This window comes from Bos grunniens, chromosome 17 (genome assembly GCF_055505025.1).
Source record: "Bos grunniens cultivar Pamir isolate PY7600 chromosome 17, Bosgru_T2T1.0, whole genome shotgun sequence".
NCBI lineage: Eukaryota > Metazoa > Chordata > Mammalia > Artiodactyla > Bovidae > Bos > Bos grunniens.
In genome coordinates this window covers 13,469,345-13,494,055 of record NC_141181.1, presented here as the reverse complement: position 1 = coordinate 13,494,055, position 24,711 = coordinate 13,469,345, and the positions used below count along the sequence as shown (strand labels likewise).

The 24,711-nt window shown below is 37.4% G+C and overlaps 1 protein-coding gene across 4 annotated transcripts in view; it reads right to left on the bottom strand.

The window, feature by feature from the left end:
• Positions 1–24,711, bottom strand: part of ANAPC10 (anaphase promoting complex subunit 10) — a 168,641-nt gene that overhangs the window by 26,081 nt on the left and 117,849 nt on the right. For all 4 annotated transcript variants that reach the window (XR_015144168.1, XR_015144169.1, XR_015144165.1 and 1 more), the window contains one exon: positions 17,038–17,192. The gene's annotated coding sequence lies outside the window, so the exon portion shown is untranslated. The remainder of the gene's footprint in view (positions 1–17,037; positions 17,193–24,711) is intronic.

The following is a 24,711-nucleotide window of genomic DNA, read 5'->3' as shown; positions in this document are numbered from 1 at the left end:
GTCCACAACAGAGAACTCTCTGGTCCAAATTTTCAGTGGAACTGAAACTGAGAAGCAAATAAGTAAAAACATTATGTGATATAAGGATGTATTAAAATGAATGACATTAGGGACTTAAAATTCCCCTCAACAATATTCTGTACCAAATCCTTATCAGAATATTGGGTTCTGTTTAGGATGTTACCATTTAGAAAGTACAGCCTGTGAAGGATTGGAAATAGTATCATGATAGCCCAGGTCTTGAGCTTCTGCTGGTGCAAGGCACATGAGGCTGTTACTCTGTCTCTCACCTATTAGAATATCTGGAAATAATTCATGTCTGTTTTGAAGATCAGTTCTATGTCTTGGGTTAGAATCAAGAAAATCTAAGATTCTCGGATAAAAAAATGCCCATCAATACATTGTCTGATAAACAGACTGAAAAAGAAAATGGAATAAAATTTAAGTTGAATGTTTTAGAGAATTAAGCCAGTTCTCAACTATGCACTAAAAGAAAATCTCTAAAAGTTAAAACACATAGAAAAAATATCAAATATACTGAAAATATAAATACCACAAAATTCTAAGTGAATGAGCCAAAAGTCTTACATTACCAACATCAAACTATCCCAAAAGCTTAACATGTTTTAATAATATGCATTTTATAGTTAGAAATGTGGTTTAAAAAAAAATGAAGAATGAGGGATTCCAGAGCAAAAGAAACAAATCACTTTAGAGTAGACAACGGTTAGAAAAGGGATAAGGTGCTGGAAATAAAGTTAAAAGTGATCATTTTAAAAAGTGGGAAACGACAAGCAAGTTTTTGTGGTGAGAAAAGTTTATTTTCTTGAAGCCACATTGAACAAAATGACACAGTGGAACCGTTTTGTGTGGTCCTGTTCATATTTCCATTGGATAGGCACTGTGCTGATTCTACTATATGCTTTGCAGCCAAATATGACAAAATGTGACTTCAAGCAAAAATATGTATAAAATATTGTTTATTGTTTAAATTTCAAAACAAGAATTACATTCAGAATAAGAACTGCATACTAGTTAACATTATAATCCACACCCTAAGAATGTATGTCCATAGCTTCAAGTCTAAACATTTTCTAAATTTTCTTTAAGGCTTAATATATTATTTAATTCATTAACCTGGTCAATATCACAAATGCACTAAATTCTAGTTTGATGCTATATCATTCAAAAACTAAAAGGGCATAATTTTTATCATTGTCATTAATATGAGTTGGAAATGAAGAAAAATGTAAGAAGGCTTCAGATAAGTCTTTTTTACCTCATAGCCAGTGGTTTCAACCTCTTCCACAACAAAACCTTTTCCCAGAGATACCAACACAAAATTAAAAATCTTCCTTTGCATTTTCTTACCTAGGCAGTGGGGCAAGTGTCAACTCTTGAATAATTAGGAATTAACCACAGTTGACATTTTCTAAATCAAAGCCTTTCTCAATTCTGAAAAAGTCCCTGCTTTATCTCTTCATATTTGGGAATTTCTAGTTCTCTCTATTCCTCCCATATTTTCTGGAGCTTCTCATGAAGCAACCGTCTGATCTCATTTTAACTTTTAAGTTAAAACTATATTAATTTTAAATTAAAATTCATCTTTCAACCCCTCTTTCTTACTCTTTTTTTCTTACCTTTTCTCCCGTTTCCCACCTCTGTGCTGCATTATTGTTACCTTCTCAGATCAATCTTTCAGTTCATGAACTCTTTCCTCAGTTGGGTCTAGCATACAGTTTAATGTATCCAATCAATTTTGTATTTTGAATACCTATATTTTTCATTGCTAGAAGCTCTGTTATTTTTCAAATCTACCTTTTCTTATTGATATCTTTTTTATATTTTGTGTTCCTTCTTTTATGCTCTTAATTATTTAATTTTCTTTAAAATATTAGTTGGTGATTCTTTTTTAATTTTCTTACCATTTAAATCATGGAAAAACAAAATTCCAGTCAATTTGTGGATTTTATTGATGTGGGACATTGCCCCCTCACTTCAAATACAAACCTATGCTGAACAAAATAGTACAACCAAACAAAATTAAGTAACTGAGTTATAAATTCTTAAAAGAAAACATGCAGGTGCTAGACATGAAGAAGGAACTTGAAAAGTGGTGTTATGGGTTGAATTGTGCCTTCCCCAAAACTCATACACTGAAGTCCTAACCCACAGTACCTCAGAACATGATCTGATTTGGAATTAGTTTCTCTGCAAATGCAATTATTTGAGTTAGGATAAGGTCATAATAGGAGTAGGGCAAGCCCCTAATTCAATATGACTGGTATCTTTATAAAACAAAGAAGTTTAGACACAGACACACACATGTAAAAAATATCATGTGAAGATGAAGGCAGAGGCTAGGGTGATGTTCTTACATGCTAGCTAAGCTAAGTCATTTCAGTCGTGTCTGACTCTGTGCGACCCCATAGATGGCAGCCACCAGGCTCCCCTGTCCCGGGGATTCTCCAGGCAAGAACACTGGAGTGGGTTGCCATTTCCTTCTCCAATGCATGAAAGTGAAAAGTGAAAGGGAAGTTGCTCAGTAGTGTCCGACTCTTAGCGACCCCATGGACTGCAGCCCACCAGGCTCCTTCATCCATGGGATTCTCCAGGCAAAATACTGGAGTGGGGTGCCATTGCCTTTTCCATCTTACACGCTAAAGAACATCAAAGATAGCCAACAAAGCACCAGAAGCTGGGTGAGAAGCATGGAACAGATTTTCTTTCCGGGCCCTTAGAAAGAACTAAGCCTGCTGATACCTTGATCTCAGACTTCTAACCTCTAGAACTATGAGACAATAAATTTTCATTGTTTAAGTCACTCAGTCTGGGGTACTGTGTTACAGCAGACCCATCAAACTAATGAAAGTGGTAAGCTGAAGCCAAAAAAAAAAAAAAATGAGGTTCACTAAGTAATGAGGACCAGTGATAAGCCTTACTATCTAAGAGCTAGAGTGTCAAACCTGGGAAAGAAAAGGAATTCAAGGCTAGACTTTTATCCTGGGAGCTAAAACAGAACTGCATACATAAGGTCACGGATCCAAGAGTGCTTCTAGTAACTAAAAAAAAAAAAAGACTAGACAAAATCTACTAACTGAGCTGTAGAAATAAAGTGTATCTACCTAAAGCTCTGGGCAGAAAAAGAGTCTACATATAAGATCTTATCATCTATGAATGGAGATAATCTTACTTGCTTCTTTCACATGGATGTCTTTTATTTCTTTGTCTTGCCTAATTGCTCTTGATAGGACTTTCAATACTGTATTGAATTGTTTTTGCTCGGTTGCTAAGTCATGTCCAACTCTTTGGGACCCAATGGACTATAGCACTCCAGGCTTCTCTGTCCTTCATCATCTCCCGTAGTTTGCTCAAACTCATGTCCATTGAGTCAATGATGCCATCCAACCATCTCATCCTCTGTCACCCTCTCCTCCTCCTGCCATCAATCTTTTCTAACATCACGGTCTTTTCTAATGAGTTAGCTCTATGCATCAGGTGGCCAAAGTATTGGAGCATCAGTTTCAGCATCAGTCCTTCCAATGAATATTCAGGGTCAATTTCTTTTAGGATTGACTGGTTCTACCTCCTTCCAGTCCAAGGGACTCTCAAGAATCTTCTCCAGCACTACAGTTCAAAAGCATCAATTCTTCAGTGCTCAGCCTTCTTTATGGGCCAACTCTCACATCCGTACATGAGTACTGGAAAAACCATAGCTTTGATTTTTTACTATATGGATCTTTGTCAGCAAAGTGATGTCTCTGCTTTTCAGACACTGAACAGACATAGCAAAAGCAGGAATGCTTACTTTTTTCCTGATCATAGAGGAACAGCATTCAGCCTTTCATGATTGAGAATGATGTTTGCTATGGGGTTTTTCATATATTTATATTACTTTTATTATGTTTTTCGGGTAGTCTCCTTTTGTTCCTAGTTTGTTGAATGGTTTCATCATGAAAGGGTGTTGAATTTTGTCAGTTGCTTTTTCGTCATCAATTGAGATGATCATATGGATTTTTTTCCCCTTCATTCTGTTAATGTGGTATATTACATTGATTTTCATATGTTAAATTATTCTTGTACTCCAGAAATAATCTGACTTGGTGACAGTGTATAATCCTTTTAATATGCTATTGAATTCAGTTTCTTAGTATTTTGTTGACAATTTTTGCATCAACATTCATAAGATATTGGTCTACTTTCTTTTTTTGTAGTTTCTTTTTCTGGCTTTGTTATCAGGGTAATGGTAGCTTCATAGAATGAATTATGAAGTATTTCCTTCTCATCAATTTTTGGAAAAGTTTGAGGATTGACACTAATTCTTATTTAAATGTTTGGTAGAATTCACCTGTGTAGTCACCAATTCCAGGGATTCCCTTGTTAGGAAATTTTTGATTAATGATTCAATTTCATTACTAGTTACAGGTCTATTCAGATTTTCTAATCCTCCATGATTCAGTCTTGGTAGGTTTTGTGTTTCTAAGAATTTGTTCATTTCGTTTAAATTATCTAATTTGTTGACATACAATCACTTACAGTACTGTCTTATAATCCTTTTAATTCTAATAAAGTCATTAGCAATGTTCCCACTTTCGATTCTGATTTTAGTAATTTGACTCTTCTCTTATTTTCTTAGTCAGTCTAGCTAACAGTTTGTACATTTTGTTTGATCATTTTGATCATTTGATCATTTGTTGATCATTTTTGTTTTAATTAGAATATTTATTGAAACATTTTATTTGAATGTATCATACCCATTTTCATATTTTCATACCCATTTCCATACTACAGATAACTTTTTGTTTTGTTGATTTTCTTTATTGCTTTTCTATTCTCAATTTCATTTATCTCTGCTCTACTTTTTATTATTTCCTTCCTTCTTCTAACTTTGAGTTTAGTTTATTCTCTTTTTCTAGTTTCATAAATTGTAAAATTAAGTTTATTTGATTTATAATTTTTTTGGTTTTTTAATGTAAGTATTTATAACCATAAATTTCCCCCTTAGCACTATTTTCACAGCATCCCATAAATGGTATGCTGTGCTTTCATTTTGATTTGTCTCTGTCTTAGTGAGCTTGGGATGTTGTAACAGAAAATCATTGACTGGGTGGCTTAAGCAAAAAAAATTTATTTTCTCACAGTTTTGGGGAGTGATCAAGTGCCTGCAGAGCTGGTGTCTGGTAAGAACTTTCCCTTTGGGTTTTATCCTTACAATGTGCTAACATGAACTCTTCTTATGAATGTGGAGAGAGGGAGAGAGAGAGACATAGAAAGAGAGACAGGAAGAACTCTCTGATATCTCTTTATAAGGCACTAATCCTTTTGGATCATGACACTCTTTTCTTACCTCATTTAACCTTAGTTCTTCCCTAGAGGCCCCATCTCCAAATACAGTCACACCGGGGTTAGGGCTTCAACTTATGAATTTTGAGAGGACATAAACCTTAAGTCCATAACATTATGCCCTCAAAATTCATGTCCTCCTCACATGCAAAATACATTTATTCCATTTCAACAGCCCCAAAAGTCTTAACACCAAATTCTAAAGTTTAAAGTCCAAAGCCTTATCTGAAAATTATCTAAATCACATATGGGTGAAACTCCAGGTACAATTTGTACTGAGGCAAAATTCCTGTCCAGCTATTAACCAGACAGGTCATGTTCCTCCAAAACACAACTGGTGGGACAGGCATAGAATAGACATTCTCATTCCAAAAGAGAAACGCTGGAAGGAAGAAAGGGGTGATGGCTCCCAAGCAAGTTCAAAATCTAGCAAGGCAAATTACATTAGATCTTAAGGCCCAGTTGTAACCCTATTTTGTCTGATGCTCTGCCTTCTGGACCCACTGTGATGGTTGACCCACCTTCTGGACTCACTGGGGCAGAGGCCCCAACTCCACAGCTCTACTGGGTAAGAGTCATGCCCCTGCAGTTCTCCCAGGCAGGAACTTGTCCCCACAGCTCTGCTGGGAAGAGGCTGTCTGGCTCATTGAAACTGAGGCCCTGACCCTGATGATCCCTGACCGAACCATTTTTCCCTTTTCTTGAAGGACAGCACATGTTTACAGCCAAATAGCCATACTGTCCTTTCCTGTAAAATCCAAGAATTCCAAAATTAGTTCACCCCTTCCTTCATTTAGTTCACCCCTGTCCCCTTCCATTCAAACTGGTAGTGTTTCTGCTTTTATAATCCCATAATCTTTTCACTGAGTTACAGTCTAACCACACTCTTGGTGTTCTCTTTACAGCATGCTTTCTTATTTTTTTGCAATATGAAAAGGCTAAGAATTTTACAAATCTTTAAGTTCTGGTTCTTTTTTGTTTAACAATCCCTTCTTTAATTCATAGCTCTCCTCTTGCATTTTACTGTAAGCAGTCAAGGGGCCCTGGTTTCACTTTCAACATTATGCTTAGAAATCTCCTCAGCTAAATATCCAATTTCATCGTTCACAACTTCCATGTTTCACAAAATACTAGAACACAAGTCAGTCAACTTCTTTGCCCTTTTATAACAAGGATCGCCTTTCTTCCAATTTCCAATAACCTGTTTTTTATTTCCATCTAAGATCTCCCTAGAAAGGCCTTTAACATCTATATTTCTATCAACATTCTCTTTATGTTTATTTATGTATTCCCTAAGAAGGTGGAGGCTCTTCTCTTTGCTCTAAGATTCCTCAGCAGAACACCTTTAACATCAATATTTCTACCAACAGCCCCTTCATGGCAATCGAGGCTTATTTCTTTTTAGCATGTATCCCCACATTTTCCAGCCTCTACCCTTTACCCAGTTCCAAAGCCACTTCTATATTTTCAGGTATTTTTTTTTTTTACAGCAGCAACCTACTTCATGGTACCAAAATCTATCTGCTAGGGCAGCTGTAACAAAATATCACAGACTCTGCGGCTCAAATAACAATAATTTATTTTCTCACAATTCTGGAAGCTGGAAGGATCAAAGTGAGAGCTCTCTTCCTAGTTTACAGATGGTCACCTTCTCAGCGTGTCCTCACATGGCCTTTCTCTGGAGAGTGAAGAAAGAGAGGAAGATAGAACTCTCTAGTGTTTCTTCTTATAAGGATACTAATTCTATCAGCTCAAGGTCCCACACTTACTACATCATTTAACTGTAATTACTTCCTAAGAGTCTCATCTCAAAATACAGACACACTGGCGGTTGAATTTTCAATATATGGATTTGAGGGGGACACAAACATTAAGTCTATAATAGTCTCTAAAAGACAAACACACACACACACAAAATGTGATTCACTCAGTATTATCCAACTCATTGTTACTGCATGGACTGAAGCCCACCAGGGTCCTCTGTTCATGGAATTCTCCAGGCAAGAATACTGGAATGGGGGAGGGGGGTTCAGATTGGGGGACACATGTACACCCAAGGCTGATTCATGTCGATGTGTGGCAAAAACCACCATGATATTGTAAACTAATTATCCTCCAATTAAAATAATTTAAAATAAAAAAGAAATTAAAATATTATAATACTGCATAATATATTATTATCAATACAAATTGTACCAAAATTTATCATCATTAAAAAAAAAGAATACTGGAGTGGGTTGTCATTTGCTTCTCCAGGGGATCTTCTTGTTCCAGTGATCAAACCCAAGTCTCCTGCATTGCAGGTGGATTCTTTACCATCTGAGCTACCAGGGAAACCCATGATAATAGTCTCTAAGCACTTTCTAATTTCCCTTGTGATTATTTTCTTTAATCCATTGGTTGTTTAATTTCCACAAATTTGTGAGTTTTTCAGTTTTTCTTGTTACTGATTTTTAACTTCATTATACTGTGGTCAGAGAAGATACTTTGCGTTGCTGTAGTTGTTCAGCTGCCCAGTCATGTTCAACTCTTTGCGACTCCATGGGCTGTAGCACACCAAACGTCCTGTCCTTCATCATCTCCTGGAGTTTGCTCAAACTCATGTCCATTGAGTCGATGATGCCATCCAACCATCTCATCCTCTGTCATGCTCTTCTCCTCCTGCGTTCAATCTTTCCCAGCATCAGGGTCTTTTCTAATGAGTCAGCTCTTCACATCAAGTGACCAAAGTATTGGAGCTTCAGCTTCAGCACCAGTCCTTCCAATGAATATTGAGGGTTAATTTCCTTTAGGATTCACTGGTTTGATCTCTTGCAGTCCAAGGGACTCCCAAGAGTCTTCTCCAGCATCACAGTTTGAATGCATCAGTTCTTCAGTTCTCAGCCTTTTTTATGGTCCAGCTATCATGTCCGTACATGACTACTGGAAAAACCACAGCTTTGACTATGTGGACCTTTGTAGGCAAAATAATGTCTCTGCTTTTTAATATGCTGTCTAGGTTTGCCATTGCTTTTCTTCCAAGGGAGCAAGTGTTTTTTAATTTCATGGCTGCATTCACTGTCTACAGTGATTTTGGAGCCCAAGAAAACAGTCAGCCACTGTTTCCATTGTTTCCCCATCTATTTGCCATGAAATGATGGGACCAGATCCCATGATCTTTGTTTTTTGAATGTTGAGCTTTAAGCCATCTTTTTCACTCTCCTCTTTCACCTTCATCAGAAGGCTCTTTAATTCCTCTTTGCACCATAAGGGTGGTGTCATCTGCATATCTGAGGTTATTGATATTTCTCCCCTCAACCTTCATTCCAACTTGTGCTTCGTCCAGCCTGGCATTTTGCGTGATGTACTCTGCATATATGTTAAATAAGCAGGGTGACAATATACAGCCTTGTTGTATTCCTTTCCAGTTTTGAACCAGTGCATTGTTCCATGTCTGGTTCCAACTGTTGCTTCTTGATCTGCATACATGTTTCTCAGGAGGCAGGTAAAGTGGTCTTATATTCCCATCTCTTTAAGAATTTTCCGCAGTTTGTTGTGATCCACGCAGTCAAAGGCTTTAGTGAAGTCAATGAAGCAGAAGTAAAGGTTTTTCTGGAATTCTCTTGTTTTTCTTTTTGATCCAATGGATGTTGGCAATTTGATCTCTGGTTCCTCTTCCTTTTCTAAATCCAGCTTGTACATCTGGAAGTTCTTGGTTCACATACTATTGAAGCCTAGCTTGAAGGGTTTTGAGCATTACTTTGCTAGCATGTCAAATGAGTGCAAGATAATTGTATGATATCTTTATTTTTAGATCTATTGAGGTCTCATTTGTGATGTAATATATGTCTATTCTGGAGAATACTCATCTCAAATTCACTTGACAAAAATGTGCATTTCATTGTTATTAAATGGAATATTTCATTGTTATTAAATAGAGTGTCCTGTATCACACCTATTATTATGGCCTACTGCATTGTTCAAGCCCTCTATTTCCTTAGTGTCTGGTTGTTCTATACATTATTGAGAGTTAAATATCTTTGGCCACCTGATGGCAATGAGCCAATTCATTGGAAAAGACCCTGATGATGGGCAAGATTGAAGGCAAAAGGAGAAGGGAGCAGCAGAGGATGAGATGGTTAGATGGCATCACTGACTCAATGGACATGAATTTGAGAAAAATCCAGGAGACAGTGGAGGACAGAGTAGCCTGGCATGCTGCAGTCCATGAGGTTGCAAAGAGTCAGACATGACTTAGTGACTAAAAAAACAACATTGGTGTCTCTAACTATTATTGTAGAAAATGTCTCTCTTCAATTCTGTCAATTTTTGCTTCATATATTTTGATGGTCCATTATTAGGTGTATAAGTATTTATAATGGTAATATCTTATTGATGTACTGAATCTTTTATTAATATACAATGTCTTCATTTGTCTTTTGTACCTTTTTGATTTAAAGTCAATTTTGCCTAATATTAATATAGCCACCTCTACTAAATTTTGATTAGTATTTGCACGGAATAACTTTTTCCATTCTTTCATTTTCAACCTATTTGTGTCTTTGGATCTAAAATGAGTCTCTTGTGACAGCAGTTGGTTGGCTCTGTTTATTAACACATTCTTCCAATCTCTGTCTTTTGATTGGAGAGTTTAATCAATCTACATTTAAAGTCCTTGTTGATAAGAAGGACTCGCTTCTGTCATTTTGCTATTTGTCTTCTATATGCTCTATAGCTTTCTTGTCCCTCATTTCCTGCATTACAGTCTCTTTTGTAAAAATTAAGCTAATTTTTCTATAGTGAAATGCTTTCATTCTTTTATAATTTCCTTTTGTGCATATTCTATAGCTATTTTCTTTGTGGTTATCATGATAATTACATTTGACATCCTAAAGTTATAATACTTTAATTTGAATTCATACTGACTTAACTCCAAAAACATTAAAAAACTCTGCTCATTTATAGGTATGTCCTCACTTCTTTCAGTTATTGATGTCACAAAATTTTATTGTGTGTCCAATATTGTGTATATTGTGTGTCCAAAACTTAAACTAATAATTTGTTTTTTGAATACATTAGCCTCTTGAAATTATATAGAAAACAAAATGTGAAGTTACAGACAAAAGTTACAATACTTTTACAGCAAGAAATTTTTAAAATGTATTAGCCTCTTAAATCATGAGGAAAACAAAAAAATAAAAAATAAAAGGAATCATAGACTATTGTTCAGTTCAGTTCAGTTGCTCAGTCATGTCTGACTCTTTGCAACCCCATGAACCACAGCACACCAGGCCTCCCTGTCCATCACCAACTCCCGGAGTTTACGCAAACTCATGTCAATTGAGTCGGTGATGCCATCTAACCATCTCATTCTCTGTCGTCCCCTTCTCCTGCCTTCAATCTTTCCCAACATCAAGGTATTTTCAAATGAGTCAGCTCTTCACATCAGGTGGCCAAAATATTGAAGTTTCAGCTTCAACATCAGTCCTTCCAATGAACACCCAGGACTGATTTCCTTTAGGATGGACTGGTTGGATCTCCTTGCAGACTATCGTTACAGTAATACTAACTTTAATAAATATCCATATGCTTACCTTTACTACGATCTCTATTTCTTCATGAAGTTTCAAGCTATTGTCTAGTATCTTTTTGTTTCAACATGCAGGACTCCCTTTATGATTTCTTGCAAGGCAGGTCTCCTGGCAAAGAAATAGCTCAGATTTTGGGAATGTCTTAATTTCTCCTTCACTTTTCAAGGACAGTTTTGCTGGATATAGGATTCTTGGTTGACAGGTTCTTTCTTTTAACACTTGAAAATATGCACCCATTGCCTTCCTGCCTCCAAATTTTCTGATAATAAAACTACTGATAATCTTATTGAGGACACTTTGTACGTTACCATTTGCTTTCCTCTTGTTGCATTTAAGATTCTCTTTGTCTTTGACTTTTAACTGTTTCTTAAAATGTATATATCAGTGTGAACCTCTTTCAATCCATGCTACTTGAATTTCATCAACCTTAGTTGTTTATCTTCTGTCTTTCACCAAATTTTGGAGATTCCTGGCCTTTATTTCTTCAAATAATCTCTCCTTCCCTTTCACTCTTCTCCTTGTTGTACTCTCACAACGTGTAAGTTGTTCCACATGATGATGTCCCACGGGTCCCTTAGGATCTGTTCACTTTTCTTGAACTTTCTTATTTTTTTTTTCTGTTCCTCAGACTTGATAGTTCCCATTTTCCTATTTTCAAGTTTGCTGACTCTTCCTTCTGCCTGTTCAAATATGACTTTGAATTCCTCCAGTGAATTTTTCATTGCAGTTACTGTACTTTACAACTCTAGAATTTCTTTGGGGCATCTTTTTAAATTTTCTCTTTATTGGCATTTCCATTTTGTTCATACATTGTTCTTATGATCTTGTCCACATCTTTCTTTAGTTCTTTGAGTATTTTTACAGCAGTTGTTTGAAAATCTTTGTGCAGTATGTCTTTCTTGTCTATCTCAATGATAGTTCCTGTTTATTTCTTTACTTTGATTGGCCAATACGTCCTGGTTTCTTTATATATCTTGAGATTTTATTTTGTTGAAAATGGATACTTGAATCTAATAATGTGGTTCTCTCAAAATCAGATTCTCCTCCTTTCTAAAGAGTCTGCTTGTTTTAGTTTTTGTCTTATTTTGATTAAGCTTGCCCTGAAGTATTAACTTACAGTCTTTGCAGGGCTTTTCTAAGCCTGTGCCTTTTCCTAGGCATGTATAATAACTTTCTAATTTCCCCTGGATATGCAGTTCCTTTTGAATGTCCTTTTCTTCTCTGTCTGACTTCAAAAGAGGAAAATGAAGGAGGGTAAAAAAAGGAAGGTGCCAACTCATTACCTTCCCTGGAATTCACTTGGACCAGAATCAGAAAGGCTTTCAACATTGGAGGGGGGTGGTACAAATAATAGTTGGCCACCTCTGTGTCTGAACTTCCATGATCAGGCAATCAGAAGAAGCAATCAGAACACATCTTCAATATTTAGAGTACAGAGTCCTCAATGCCTACCTTTGCTCTTGCAAACTGCATTCAAGCTGCTCCAAGATCAAGTACACAGCTGTCTACCTTGGCTGGTGCTTTGGAGAGGGAGAAGCTGCTACAGTGCTAACAGTTGAAATCAATTAAAATTAACTGCAATTTACTGTCCAAGCCTTTCCCTGGAAGCTGCAAGCTTTCTATAGACTCCAGATTACAAAATAATTGCATCTTCTAGTGCAGTTGTTTTCTAGGTGAGAGGACAGATTTCTGGTGCTTTCTACTCTGCCATCTTCCCAGAATCCCCCTCCTCAGTTAAATATTTTTTAAAAATACAGAGTCTGCAAATATCAACATTGCTGTAACTGAGGTGTTTTCTTTCTTTTAAAGTAAAAAAAGAAAAAAGTTAACATGACCACCTGTTTTTACTTGGAAGAAATTCTAGAGTGCAAATGTATTTATATGGAATAGTGCTTCATGACATCATCAAAAAACCATGATCTGACTTCACGTGATTCCTATAAACATACAAATATTATTCCTAATGATGCCAAGATTCTGTGATTCAAAATGTGGAGTGAAAGGGGAGAGAAATTAGATCTTTACGAGAAACTTACATACATATGAAATCTGGACTCTCAGAGAGCTGACATTCATGCTATACCTTGGAAAACAAATAGAATGTGATTTATTCGTTCACTCCTTTACTCATTCACTCATTCATTCAGGGAATATTTATTGCATGCCATTATGTCCCAAGCACTGTCCTAGACAATAAAAAAATACAACAGGGAACAAAAAAGACAAAGTCTGTTTCTCATAAATCTTACATTCTGACAGACACAAAAATAGTAAACACAACAAATGTTATACACTATTTTCGAAGGCAGGGATCATAAAGCAGGGAAAGGGAATAAGGAGTGTCAAGGTGGGGAAAAGTGCTGTATTTCTTCTGCGGTGTTGGAAGCCCTCGCGCAGTAAATAATCTAATACAGTTGAATTATAGTTAATTCAGTCAGTAGTCAAGCCTTCCTTTCAATCAGTTAATATGCAACACCCAAATTAGCCTAACTTTCTCCACCTGGAGATTCTTTTGATCTTTTTTTCCTTATTAAATTAAAGTGTACCAAAATGCTGTGCTTGTTGCTTAGTGGATCAGGCAGTGTGATGTACAAAAACCTGAATAAATACCCCTCCACCTCCACCCAGAGGTGCATGCAATTATTAGAGTGATTCTTTAAAGAACTTGTTAAAATGCCAAAATAGTGCCACAGAAAATACGTCAAATAAAGATTGAAGTTTTCTTTATGAAAAAAAAAGTGTTTAACGAGGGTTTATGGGGTTTTATAAAAACACCTTAACACCTTACAGACCTAAAGGGGAAAAAGCTCTATTTAAGTATCATGCACCAATAGCAGACCACCCAATGCTGATGACTAGAAGCCTCAAACAGACCCATCCTTGGGAGCCTGTGTGGAGACCCTAATTTTATGGTCATTTTAATTGTATTTGGGTTATTACCTCATGCCCCAGCAAACACCTACAGTATTTAATAAAAATGAGCATAGAACACTGTTCTAGTTAAACTATGTATTAACCAAAATCATAAACTAAGTATGCTTTGCCATAAATTAGCTGGGTGTTTAGTGTTTCTTTGCCTTTAAGTTATATTTGTTTTTTATAACATGGTAGGCTTCACTATGTACCAAATCAATGTTAATTGACTTAGCATTTGACACAATCTCCTATCTCTAGCTTATAAGCCACAAACACACCTGTCCTGCATACTATAAAGTGATAAATACAGTTAATCAACCCTCCATATATTAAAAAGAATGACTATAAAAATCAGTGGGAAAAAATTTTAATTCAAAAAAGTTTTAACATAAAAAATAAAAAAATTAATCACTGGGACTGAAAAATCAAACAAATCTTTTTTTAAGAACAGGGTGGGGGAAAACTTCATTTTTCATTTGTCTAGAGTCTAGTTGTAGTGGTACTACTTACATCAAAGTTGATTCTCATTCAGAAAGTTGTGGTCTTCCTCTGCAGAACAAAAGGAAGTACCTTGAAAAACTGAATGCCTTCATTTTACATTTGTCTAGAGTCTATAAAGTGGATTCTTATTAATTTTTTGCTTCAGTGTTCTGCAGAAAGTAAATGATCAGATGAAGACAACATATAGAAAACAGAACTGATGTTCTCTACCACCACAACTGACTATTCCAGCAAAACTCCTTTAAATACTAATTTGTAGATTCTTCTATTTCCTTACCTGGTCATTTCATAATCCATTAAATTTAGATCTGTGCATTCCTTCCCCTGAACCATCACACCAAAGGAGTTCTTCAGTTCAGTTCAGTTCATTCCCTCAGTCATGTCTGACTCTTTGCGACCCCATGAACCACAGCACGCCAGGCCTCCCTGTCCATCACCAACTCCTGGAGTCCACCCAAACCCATATCCATTGAGTCAGTGATGCCATCCAACCATCTCATCCTCTGTCATCCACTTCTCTTCCTGCCCTCAATCTTTCCCAACATCAGGATCTTTTCCAATGAGTCAGTTCTTCGCATCAGATGGCCAAAATATTGGAGTTCCAGCTTCAGCACCAGTCCTTCCAATGAATATTCAGGACTGATTTCCTTTAAAATGGACTGGTTGGATCTCCTTGCAGTCCAAGGGACTCTCAAGAGTCTTCTCCAACACCACAGTTCAAAAGCATCAATTCTTCAGTGCTCAACCTTCTTTATAGTCCAACTCTCACATCCATACATGACTACTGGAAAAACCATAGCCTTGACCAGACAGACCTTTGTTGACAAAGTAATGTCTCTGCTTTTTAATATGCTGACTAGGTTGGTCATAACTTTCCTTCCAAGGAGTAAGTATCTTTTAATTTCATGGCTGCAATCACCATCTGCAGTGATTTTGGAGCCCAGAAAAATAAAGTCAGCCACTGTTTCCACTGTTTCCCCATCTATCTGCCATGAAGTAATGGGACCGGATGTAGTTCTTAAGTATTCCCAAATCTCCTAATTGCCAAAACTGCTTGTCTCTTTTCAGTCAAAAGTGATTTGACTTCTCTGTAACTTCTACCTTATAAGGTAGAACACTTTTTCCTCCATGAAACCCTTTCCAACTTGGGTTTCAACACAATCACCATCCTGGATCTCATCCTCCAATGTTCTAGATCCTTCTCAGTCTCCTTTGCAGGCTTCTTTTTCTCTGATCATCTTTTAATTACTGATGAGCCTATAACATCCTGGACATTTTTCTCTTTTCATTCTGCAAACACTCCCTGAGTGATTCTGTAAATCTTATTAGTCGACTGACTATACAGTTACTTTCAAATTGAATGTATGATGTCTTCCTCCTCCAAGAAAAATCCATTCCTCCCCCAGTGTTCCTAGTCTCAGTAAGAACAGATATCACCTGCCAGGTGCTAGCACCAGAAATCAAAATGTCAGAATTCTCTCTTTCCTTTACCTTCCATGTAGAGTTACCCAATTTAGCAATTAAAAATACAGGACACTCAACTGAATTTTAATTTCAATAAGCAATGAAGGGACTTCCCTGGTGGTCCAGAGGTTAAGACTTTGCCTTGTCTTGCAAGGGGCGAGGGTCCTATCCGTGGTTGGAGAGCTAAGATCCCACATGCCTCATGGCTAAAACAACCAAAATATAAAACAGAAGCAATACTATAACAAATTCAATAAAGACTTTAAAAATGATCCACATCAAAAAATATTTTTAAAAAACAAAGAATGAGTAATTTTGTTTTGTTGTTGATGTTCAGTCACTCAATCATGTCCAACTCTGCAACCCCATGGAGTGCAGCATGAGAGGCTTCCCTGTACCTCAACATATCCTAAAGTTAAATTTTTGTATTAATATTTCCCAAATAATTAAATGTAACTGTATTTGGCAATTCTCTCTATATCTGGGTTTCCCAGGTGACACTAGTAGCAAAGAATCCACCTACCAAAGCAGGAGATGTAAGATATGCAGGTTAGATCCCTGGGTTGGGAAGATCCCCTGGAGAAGGAAATGGCTATGCACTCCAGTATTCTTGCCTGGAGAATCCCATGCACAGAAGAGCCTGGTGGGCTACAGTCTATGGGGTCACAAAGAGTCAGATATGACTGAGCACAGCACAGCACCTCTAAATCTAATCAAACATTTAGCTCCTAAATATTTCTCAAATTTTTCATGTCCCTTTATTTCCCATTGCTTTCATCCTAGATTTAGCCACCATTGTCTCTTGCTTAGATCTCTAACAGAACCTCTCAAACAGACTCCCTGAATGCTCCATGACCCCGTAAAATCTACTCTGTACACAGCAAAGAAAATTTCTAAAAGACATGAATTATATCATGATGACATATCCTTATTTCCTCTCAACAAATTCCTTATTATTAACACCTCAATATTGGCCTCTGTCTACCCCCTCCAGCCTACATTTTAGTTCTTCTATTGAGTTTATTACATTTGGGCCACAATTATCTTATTTCAATGCTTCAGACTCTTTTGGAGTCTTCCTGCCTTCACACAGACAATTTCCACTGCCTCAGCTTTATAGACCACTGATAACATAATTTTTAAGGAAATTTACTGAGGTGAAATTCACATAGGACAAAATTAACCATTTTAAAATGATTAATTCAGTGGCATTTAGTACATTCACACTGTTGTACAAGCGTACCTCTGTATTGTTCTAGAATATTTCCATCACACCATCGTAAAACCCTTTAGGGAAATCCCTGGTAGTCCCGTGGTTAGGGCTCCATGCTTCCACTCTGTGCTTTCAGTCTTTGGTTGGGAAACTAAGATCTGCAAGCCATGTGGCATGCTTCACCCCTGAAAAAAAGTCAAAGTAAAGCCCTTTACTCAGTAAGCAGTTTCTCTCTCTTCCCTGCTCTCCTCATCTCCCAGCATCCATCAACCTGCTCTCTCTCTCTCTCTGTATTTGCATATTTTGGACATTTCATGTAAATATAATAGAACCATACAATATGTGGCCTTTAGGGTCTGGTTTCTCTCATTTAACATAATGTTGTAGAGGTTCATTCATTTTGTGGCAAGTATCGGTTCTTCATTCCTTTTTGTTGCTGAATAATATTCCATTGTACATATATACTACAACTTCTTTATTCATTCATTTGTCAATGAACATCTGGGCTATTTCCACCTTTTGGATATTGTGAATAATACAGCTTGAATGTGCTTGTACGTGCACTTGTTCGAACACCTGTTTTTTGCTACTTTGGGGTATATATCTAAGCATGGAATTTCAAGTCATATGGTAACTCTGTAGCTTAACTACTAACTTTTTGAAGAAATACTAAATGGTTTTCCACAGCAGCTGAACTATTTTACATTCCTATCAGCAATGAATGAGGGTTCCAATTTCTTCATATCCTCATTGTCTCTTTTTAAAAAAAATTTTTATTGAAGGGTAATTGCTTTACAGAATTTTGTTGTTTTCTGTCAAACCTCAACCTGAATCAGCCATGAATATACATGTATCCCCTTTCTTTTGAACTTCTCTCCCATCTCCCTCCCCACCCCACCCCTCAAAGTTGATACAGAGCCCGTTTGAGTTTCTTAGCCATACAGCAAATTCCCATTGGCTATCTATTTTACATATGGTAATGTAAGTTTCCATCTTACTCTTTCCATACATCTCACCCTCTCCTCCCCTCTCCCCATGTCCATAAGTCTCTTTCTCTTCTCTATGTCTGTTTCTCCATTGCTGCCCTGTAAATAAATTCTTCAGTACCATTTTTCTAGATTCCATATATATGCATTAGAATACTATCTTTCTCTTTCTGACTTACTTCACTCTGTATAATAGGTTCTAGTTTCATCCATCTCATTAGAACTGACTTAAATGCATTCCTTTTTATGGCTGAGTAATATTCCATTGTGTATACGTACCACAACTTCATTATCCATTCATCTGTTGATGGACATGTAGGTTGCTTCCATGTTCTAGCTATTGTAAATAGTGCTGTAATGAACAATGGGATATATGTGTCTCTTTCAATTTTGGTTTCCTCAGGGTATATGCCTAGGAGTGGGATTGCTGGGTCATATGGTGATTTTATTGCTAGTTTTTTAAGGAATCTCCATACCGTCTTCCCTAGTGGCTGTATCAATTTACATTCCCACCAACAGTGCAAGAGTGTTCCCTTTTCTCCACACCCTCTCCAGCATTTATTGTTTGTAGACTTTTTGCTCATCAATTCTTGTTATTATCTAATATTTTGATTATACCCTTTGCACATGCTAGTTGGCCATTTGTATATCTGTTTTTCAGGTATTTTTTTAAACTGGGCTGTTTGTCTTTCTGTTGTTGAGCTGTAAGAGTTCTTTATATATTCTGGATACTAAATCCTTATGAGATAAATATTTTGCAAATACTTTCTCCCATTCTGTAGGTTGTCTTTTCACTTTCTTGGTAATGCCCTTTGATGTACAAAAGTTTTTAATTTGCATGAAGTCTGCTTATTTTTTTTCTTTTGTTGCTTGTGCTTTTGGTGTCATATCTAAGAATCAATTGTCAAATCCCTGGCCATGAAGATTGATTCCTACATTTTCTTCAAAGAAAGAAACATTTTCTTCACCTAGAACCAGACATCCTGGAATGTGAAGTAAACTGGGTCTTAAAGAAGCATCACTACGAACAAAGCTAGTGGAGGTGATGGAATTCCAGTTGAGCTATTTCAAATCCTAAAACATGATGCTGTGAAAGTGCTGCACTCAATATGCCAACAAATTTGGAAAACTCAGCAGTGGCCACAGGACTGGAAAAGGTTGGTTTTCATTCTAATCACAAAGAAATGCAATGCCAAAGAATGCTCAAACTACCTCATATGCTAGCAAAGTAATGCTTAAAATTCTCCAAACTAGGCTTCAACCGTATGTGAACTGTGAACTTCCAGATGTTCAAGCTGGATTTAGAAAACGCAGAAGAACCAGAGATCAAATTGCCAACATCCATTGGATTATCTAAAAAGCAAGAGAGTTCCAGAAAAACTCCAGAAAAACTTCTGCTTTATTGACTATGCCAAAGCCTTTGATTGTGTGGATCACAACAAACTGTGGAAAATTCTTCAAGAGATGGGAACACAAGACCACCTGACCTGCCTCCTGAGAAATCTGCATGCAGGTCAAGAAGCAACAGTTAGAACTGAACATGGAATAACAGACTGGTTCCAAATCAGGAAAGGAGTACATCAAGGCTGTATATTATCACCCTGCTTATTTAACTTACATGCAGAGTACATCATGAGAAATGCTGGACTGGATGAAGCATAAGCTGGAATCAAGATTGCTGGGAGAAATATCAATAACTTTAGATATTCAGATGACACCACCCTTATGGCAGAAAGTGAAGAAGAACTAAAGAGCCTCTTGAAAATGAAAGAGGAGAGTGAAAAAGCTGGCTTAAAGCTCAACATTCAGAAAACTAAGATCATGGCATCCGGTCCCATCACTTCATGGCAAATAGATGGGGAAATAATGGAAACAGTGACAGACTTTATTTTGTTGGGCTCCAAAATCACTGCAGATGGTGACTGCAGCTATTAAATTAAAAGACACTTGCTCCTTGGAAGAAAAGTTATGACCAACCTAGACAGCATATTAAAAAGTAGAGACATTACTTTGTCAACAAAGGTCTGTCTAGTCAAAGCTATGGTTTTTCCAGTAGTCATGTATGGATGTGAGAGTTGGACTATAAAGAAAGCTGAGCACAGAAGAATTGATGCTTTTGAACTGTGGTGTTGGAGAAGACTCTTGAGAGTCCCTTGGACTGCAAGGAGATCCAACCAGTCCATTTTAAAGGAAATCAGTCCTGAATATTCATTGGAAGGACTGGTGCTGAAGCTGAAACTCCAATATTTTGGCCACCTGATGTGAAGAACTGACTCACTGGAAAAGACCCTGATGCTGAGAAAGGTTGAAGGCGGGAGGAGAAGGGGACAACAGAGCATGAGATGGTTGGATGGTATCACCAACTTGATGGACATGAATTTGAGCAAGCTCCAGGAGCTGGTGATGGACAGGGAGTCCTAGCATGATGCAGTTCATGGGGTCACAAAGAGTCACACATGACTGAGCAACTGAACTGAACTGAACTTTCTTCAAAGAGTTTTACAGCATTTAACTCATATTCATGTCATTGGTCCATTTTGAGTTAATTTTTATATATGGCATGAGGTAAAAGTCCAGTTTGATTCTTTTGCATGTGAATATTCAGTTGTCCCAGAATTTTTTTCTTTTCCCCCATCTCTTCTTACCTCTCCTGTCCAGCCCCTCTATGTGTATCTTTTAAGGCTCAGCTTACCTTCCTTGGATACCTGCTCCCTCCCTCTCAGAGTAAGTAAGGTCCCATATTAAATGCCCACATTGCACTGTGTCTTTAACTTCTGCCCTCTCTGCTACACTGTAAGTTTCAGAAGATAAGGGCTTATGTCTGATTCACCAAATGTCAAATGTCACCTCTTCTATAAAGACTTACAGGATTCTGTAGCTACTTACTCACTCTTTGATAACATCCTGAAGCTAGTTGCATAACAGGACTCAGCATAGTGCATTACAGCTCCTTGTTACAGGTCTGGTCCTACTAGGCTATAAACTCTTCAATGACAGGGAACAACCATCCTCTTTTTTCTTTAGTGCCTCAGACAGCGCCAGATACAGAGTAGAAACCCAACAAGTATTTGTTAAATAAATCAATGAATGAATATGTAGGCAGTGAAAAAAACATGAATGAAATTAGTAATTCTTTTTTTTATTTCCATAAGTGTAAGGACCTGCAAGTCGCCTTAGAAGGATGTAGTAGCTGTTCAGGTCTCCATCATATCCACCAGGCCACTTGTGGATCTGCCCTTCACACTTCTGTTTAAGTATATAGAAATTAAATTCCTAGGTCAATGAGCCAGTGAGACAAGCCAAGAAACATAGGGCATGATCTTTGTCCTTACAATCTAGGTTCGTGGATAAGAAACTAAAATGAAATAATGAATTACATAACAATCAGTGGATAATATAAAAATAGTCCATAACTAAGTAATAATGATCTAACACTTGGATACATGGAATGGAATTCAGAAATAAGTAAGCTTTATTTATCTAAGAACTCTTTATTGCATACCTATTATTGTAATTGGGTCTGTTGTAGATATTGGGAATCTAGACATGAGGAAGACATCCCTGTCTTAATCAAAAACCCTTTGGAGTATCTGAATAAAATTATGCTCCTCTCTCTAGGCAAGTGCTCACACATTAAACATACAACCATACACATTCACGATGATACTGTGAACAATATCATGAGACCAGGAGTCATAAATGTCTCACATAGAGGATCTCTCTAGGGAACAGAAAATGATTGAAACCTAAAATAAATTATGCTTATCAGTTACTATTTTTTTACATACTTCCTTATATCCATGTGTTTAAAAGTAAAAGTTTAGAAAACAAGCCTCTTAGTGTGTATCTCAGAAAAAATTTAATGAACTCAGATTCCTATATCATCCCAGAGCAGAAAAGCACTAAAATCATTAACTAGAGATGTTTGTTCCTTCTGAGTAGCAGTAATCTCTTCCTGAGATACATGCCTGACTGCATTGCAATGTGGGAAACCTGGGTTCAATCCCTGGGTCAGGAAGACCCTCTGGAAAAGGGGATAAATAGCTACCCACTCCAGTATTCTTGCCTGGAGACTCCCATGGACGAGGAACCTGGCGGGCTCCAGTCCATGGGGTCGCAAAGAGTCCAACATGACTGAGCCATTAACACTTTCACTTACTTATGCCTGACTGCATGTATTCCCTAGCCGAAAATCATCTAGAAGCTGGCTTTCCCTCTAAGTCTTAGGTGGTTAGTCTAAAACTAAGTGGTTTCCTCAAAGCTATTGAGAGACTGTCTCTTTGGCTACTGTCCACAAAAAGACCCTAAATAAAACTTAAGCTCCCAACTCTCACATTGCGCATTTTTCTTTAAGCTGACATAGACATTTAGTCAGGAGCACAGTTTAACAGCCTGGATTTGGGTTTGGCATCTGAAGCGAGGGGCAGTGTTGAACGCCAGAGCACTTGATCTGTGGGGTCTCTGCTAACTTCAGGTAGTTAGCGTTATCACTGAATTATAGAACACCCAGTTGGGTGTCCAGACAGATACAGAATTGGTTGGTGTGGGAAACCCACAGATTTGGTGTCAGAGCATGTGTGTGAATAGAAAAAACAGTTTTTCCTTTAATAGGTTAATGGTTATACTAACATATTATTCTTTATGTCAACACTATGCTATTCATTTCTTTTTTTAAGGAATGGACTATTTTTTAAAATTTTTATTTATTTATTTGTCTGTGCCTGGTCTAAGTTGTGGCATGTGGAGTTTGTTGTTGTTGTTGTTTTTCAGTTGCAGCATGCAGAACTTTCAGTTGCAGTCTGCAAACTCTTATTTGCAGCATGTGGGATCTAGTTCCCTTACCAGGGATTGAACCTGGGCCCCCTACATTGGGAGTGTGGAGTCTTAGCCACTGGACCACTGGAGAAGTCCCTCATTTGTAATAGAGTTGTCTACTCTACTGGATGTTAATTAAATAGATTAATAGATTTAATAGATTAGCATCTATTAAATGTTTCATAGAACATTTCTAGAAAAATTGTCTTTTCAAATAATTTTTAAGTACATCCCTGACAATGGGGATCTTTGAGTGACTAATGTTATCTTGTGGTGATGACCTCAGACCTATATATAAAATGCCCTGAAATAACATTAAATGTTTTCTAAAGTAGGCCATAAATGATACAAGTAAAGTCTAAGAAAAATCTACTGGTGAGACAGAAAGATTGGAAAGGAGGAAGGTCATGGTTAGGTAATGAGAAAGGATAAGGATTTGCATTCTGGTTGGCAGCAAGGATGCAAGGGAGATATTAAAGAAATTCACATTTTAAAGTTCAGGATTTGGCATTTGAAAAATAAGGAAGGAGGCACAGATGCTAGTTATCATGGAAAACAGTCACATCTTGATAAAAATAAAGAAATTGGGAAGGACATATGATGAACTCAGTTTTGGCCCTGTTGAACTTTAAGTAGTGACAGAACATTTGGAGATAGGAGGCTGGAACTCAGAAGAGATTCAAGCTGGAGGCACATTTGGGTGTCATCAGCAAAATGTTAATTGCTGAAATCAGTAGAATGTATGCTCTCGTTGATGGAAAAATTGCAACAATGAAAGTCAGAGAAACAGGGGCTGCAGAGGTAGAAAGACTAGAAATACTTTTATGCCCAATTATGGAAAATGTGACCACTTTGGTTTAAAAATTACAGCAGGCAACTTTTGTAATGATACCCATCTCTGAACCATCTCCCATCTCTGGGAATGTATCACAGTTATAGCAATGAGGTCCAGGGGCCATGGTGCAACATGACCCTGCACCTTGGTCACTGATCAAGAGAACAGAAAACCTAAGCTAAACAAACATATTCTCTTTCTCTTCCTCTCTCTCTCTCTTTCCCTCATTGCCCCCTTACTCTCACATGCGCACATTTAAAATTTACATAGTGCTAGTCGCTCAGTTGTATCCGATTCTTTGTGACCCCATAGCCCACCAGGCTCCTCTGTCCATGAAATTCTCCAGGCAAGAATACTGTTGTGGGTAGCCTTTCTCTTCTCCAGGGGATCTTCCTGACCCAGGGACTGAACCCAGGTCTCCTGCACTGCAGGCAGATTCTTTATCATCTGAACCACGAGGAAAGCCCAAAACTTATGTAAAGACACTGAAACTGGGCATCAGGCTCATGGGAGAGCTCCCCAACAGGGTCAACCAAGTTCCACTTCTAATGTCCTTTAGAAGCTTAATCTCTAAGTTTTGGTTTTCAGTACACCTGTCTCTTTCTAACAAATACTATCATACCTGTTTCTGCTTTAAGGTACTTGGAGTCAGTTTTGCTATTAACAAAAGACTCAAGTAATACCATTGTCTTAATCTGTTCAGGATGCTATGACAAAATACCAGATATCAACAATAGAAGTATATCTCTCACCGATCTGGAGGCTGGATAGTCTAAGATCAAGGTGCACGGAGATTTGGTATTTGGTGAAGACCCACTTCCTGATTCACAGATGGAGGGCTCAACCCTGGTGACTTAATCATCTCCCAAAGACCTTCCTCCAAGCCCCATCACACTGGGGTTTAGGTCTCAACGTATGAAGTTGGTGGGGTCACAGACACCATAGCAACCACGGATATTTAATGATCATTGCTCCTGTGCTACTCAAGCTTTAGCGTGGATATGAATCACCCAGGCATCTGGTTAGAGGTAGGTTCTGATTCATAAGGCCTGGGGTGGAGCCCAGGAA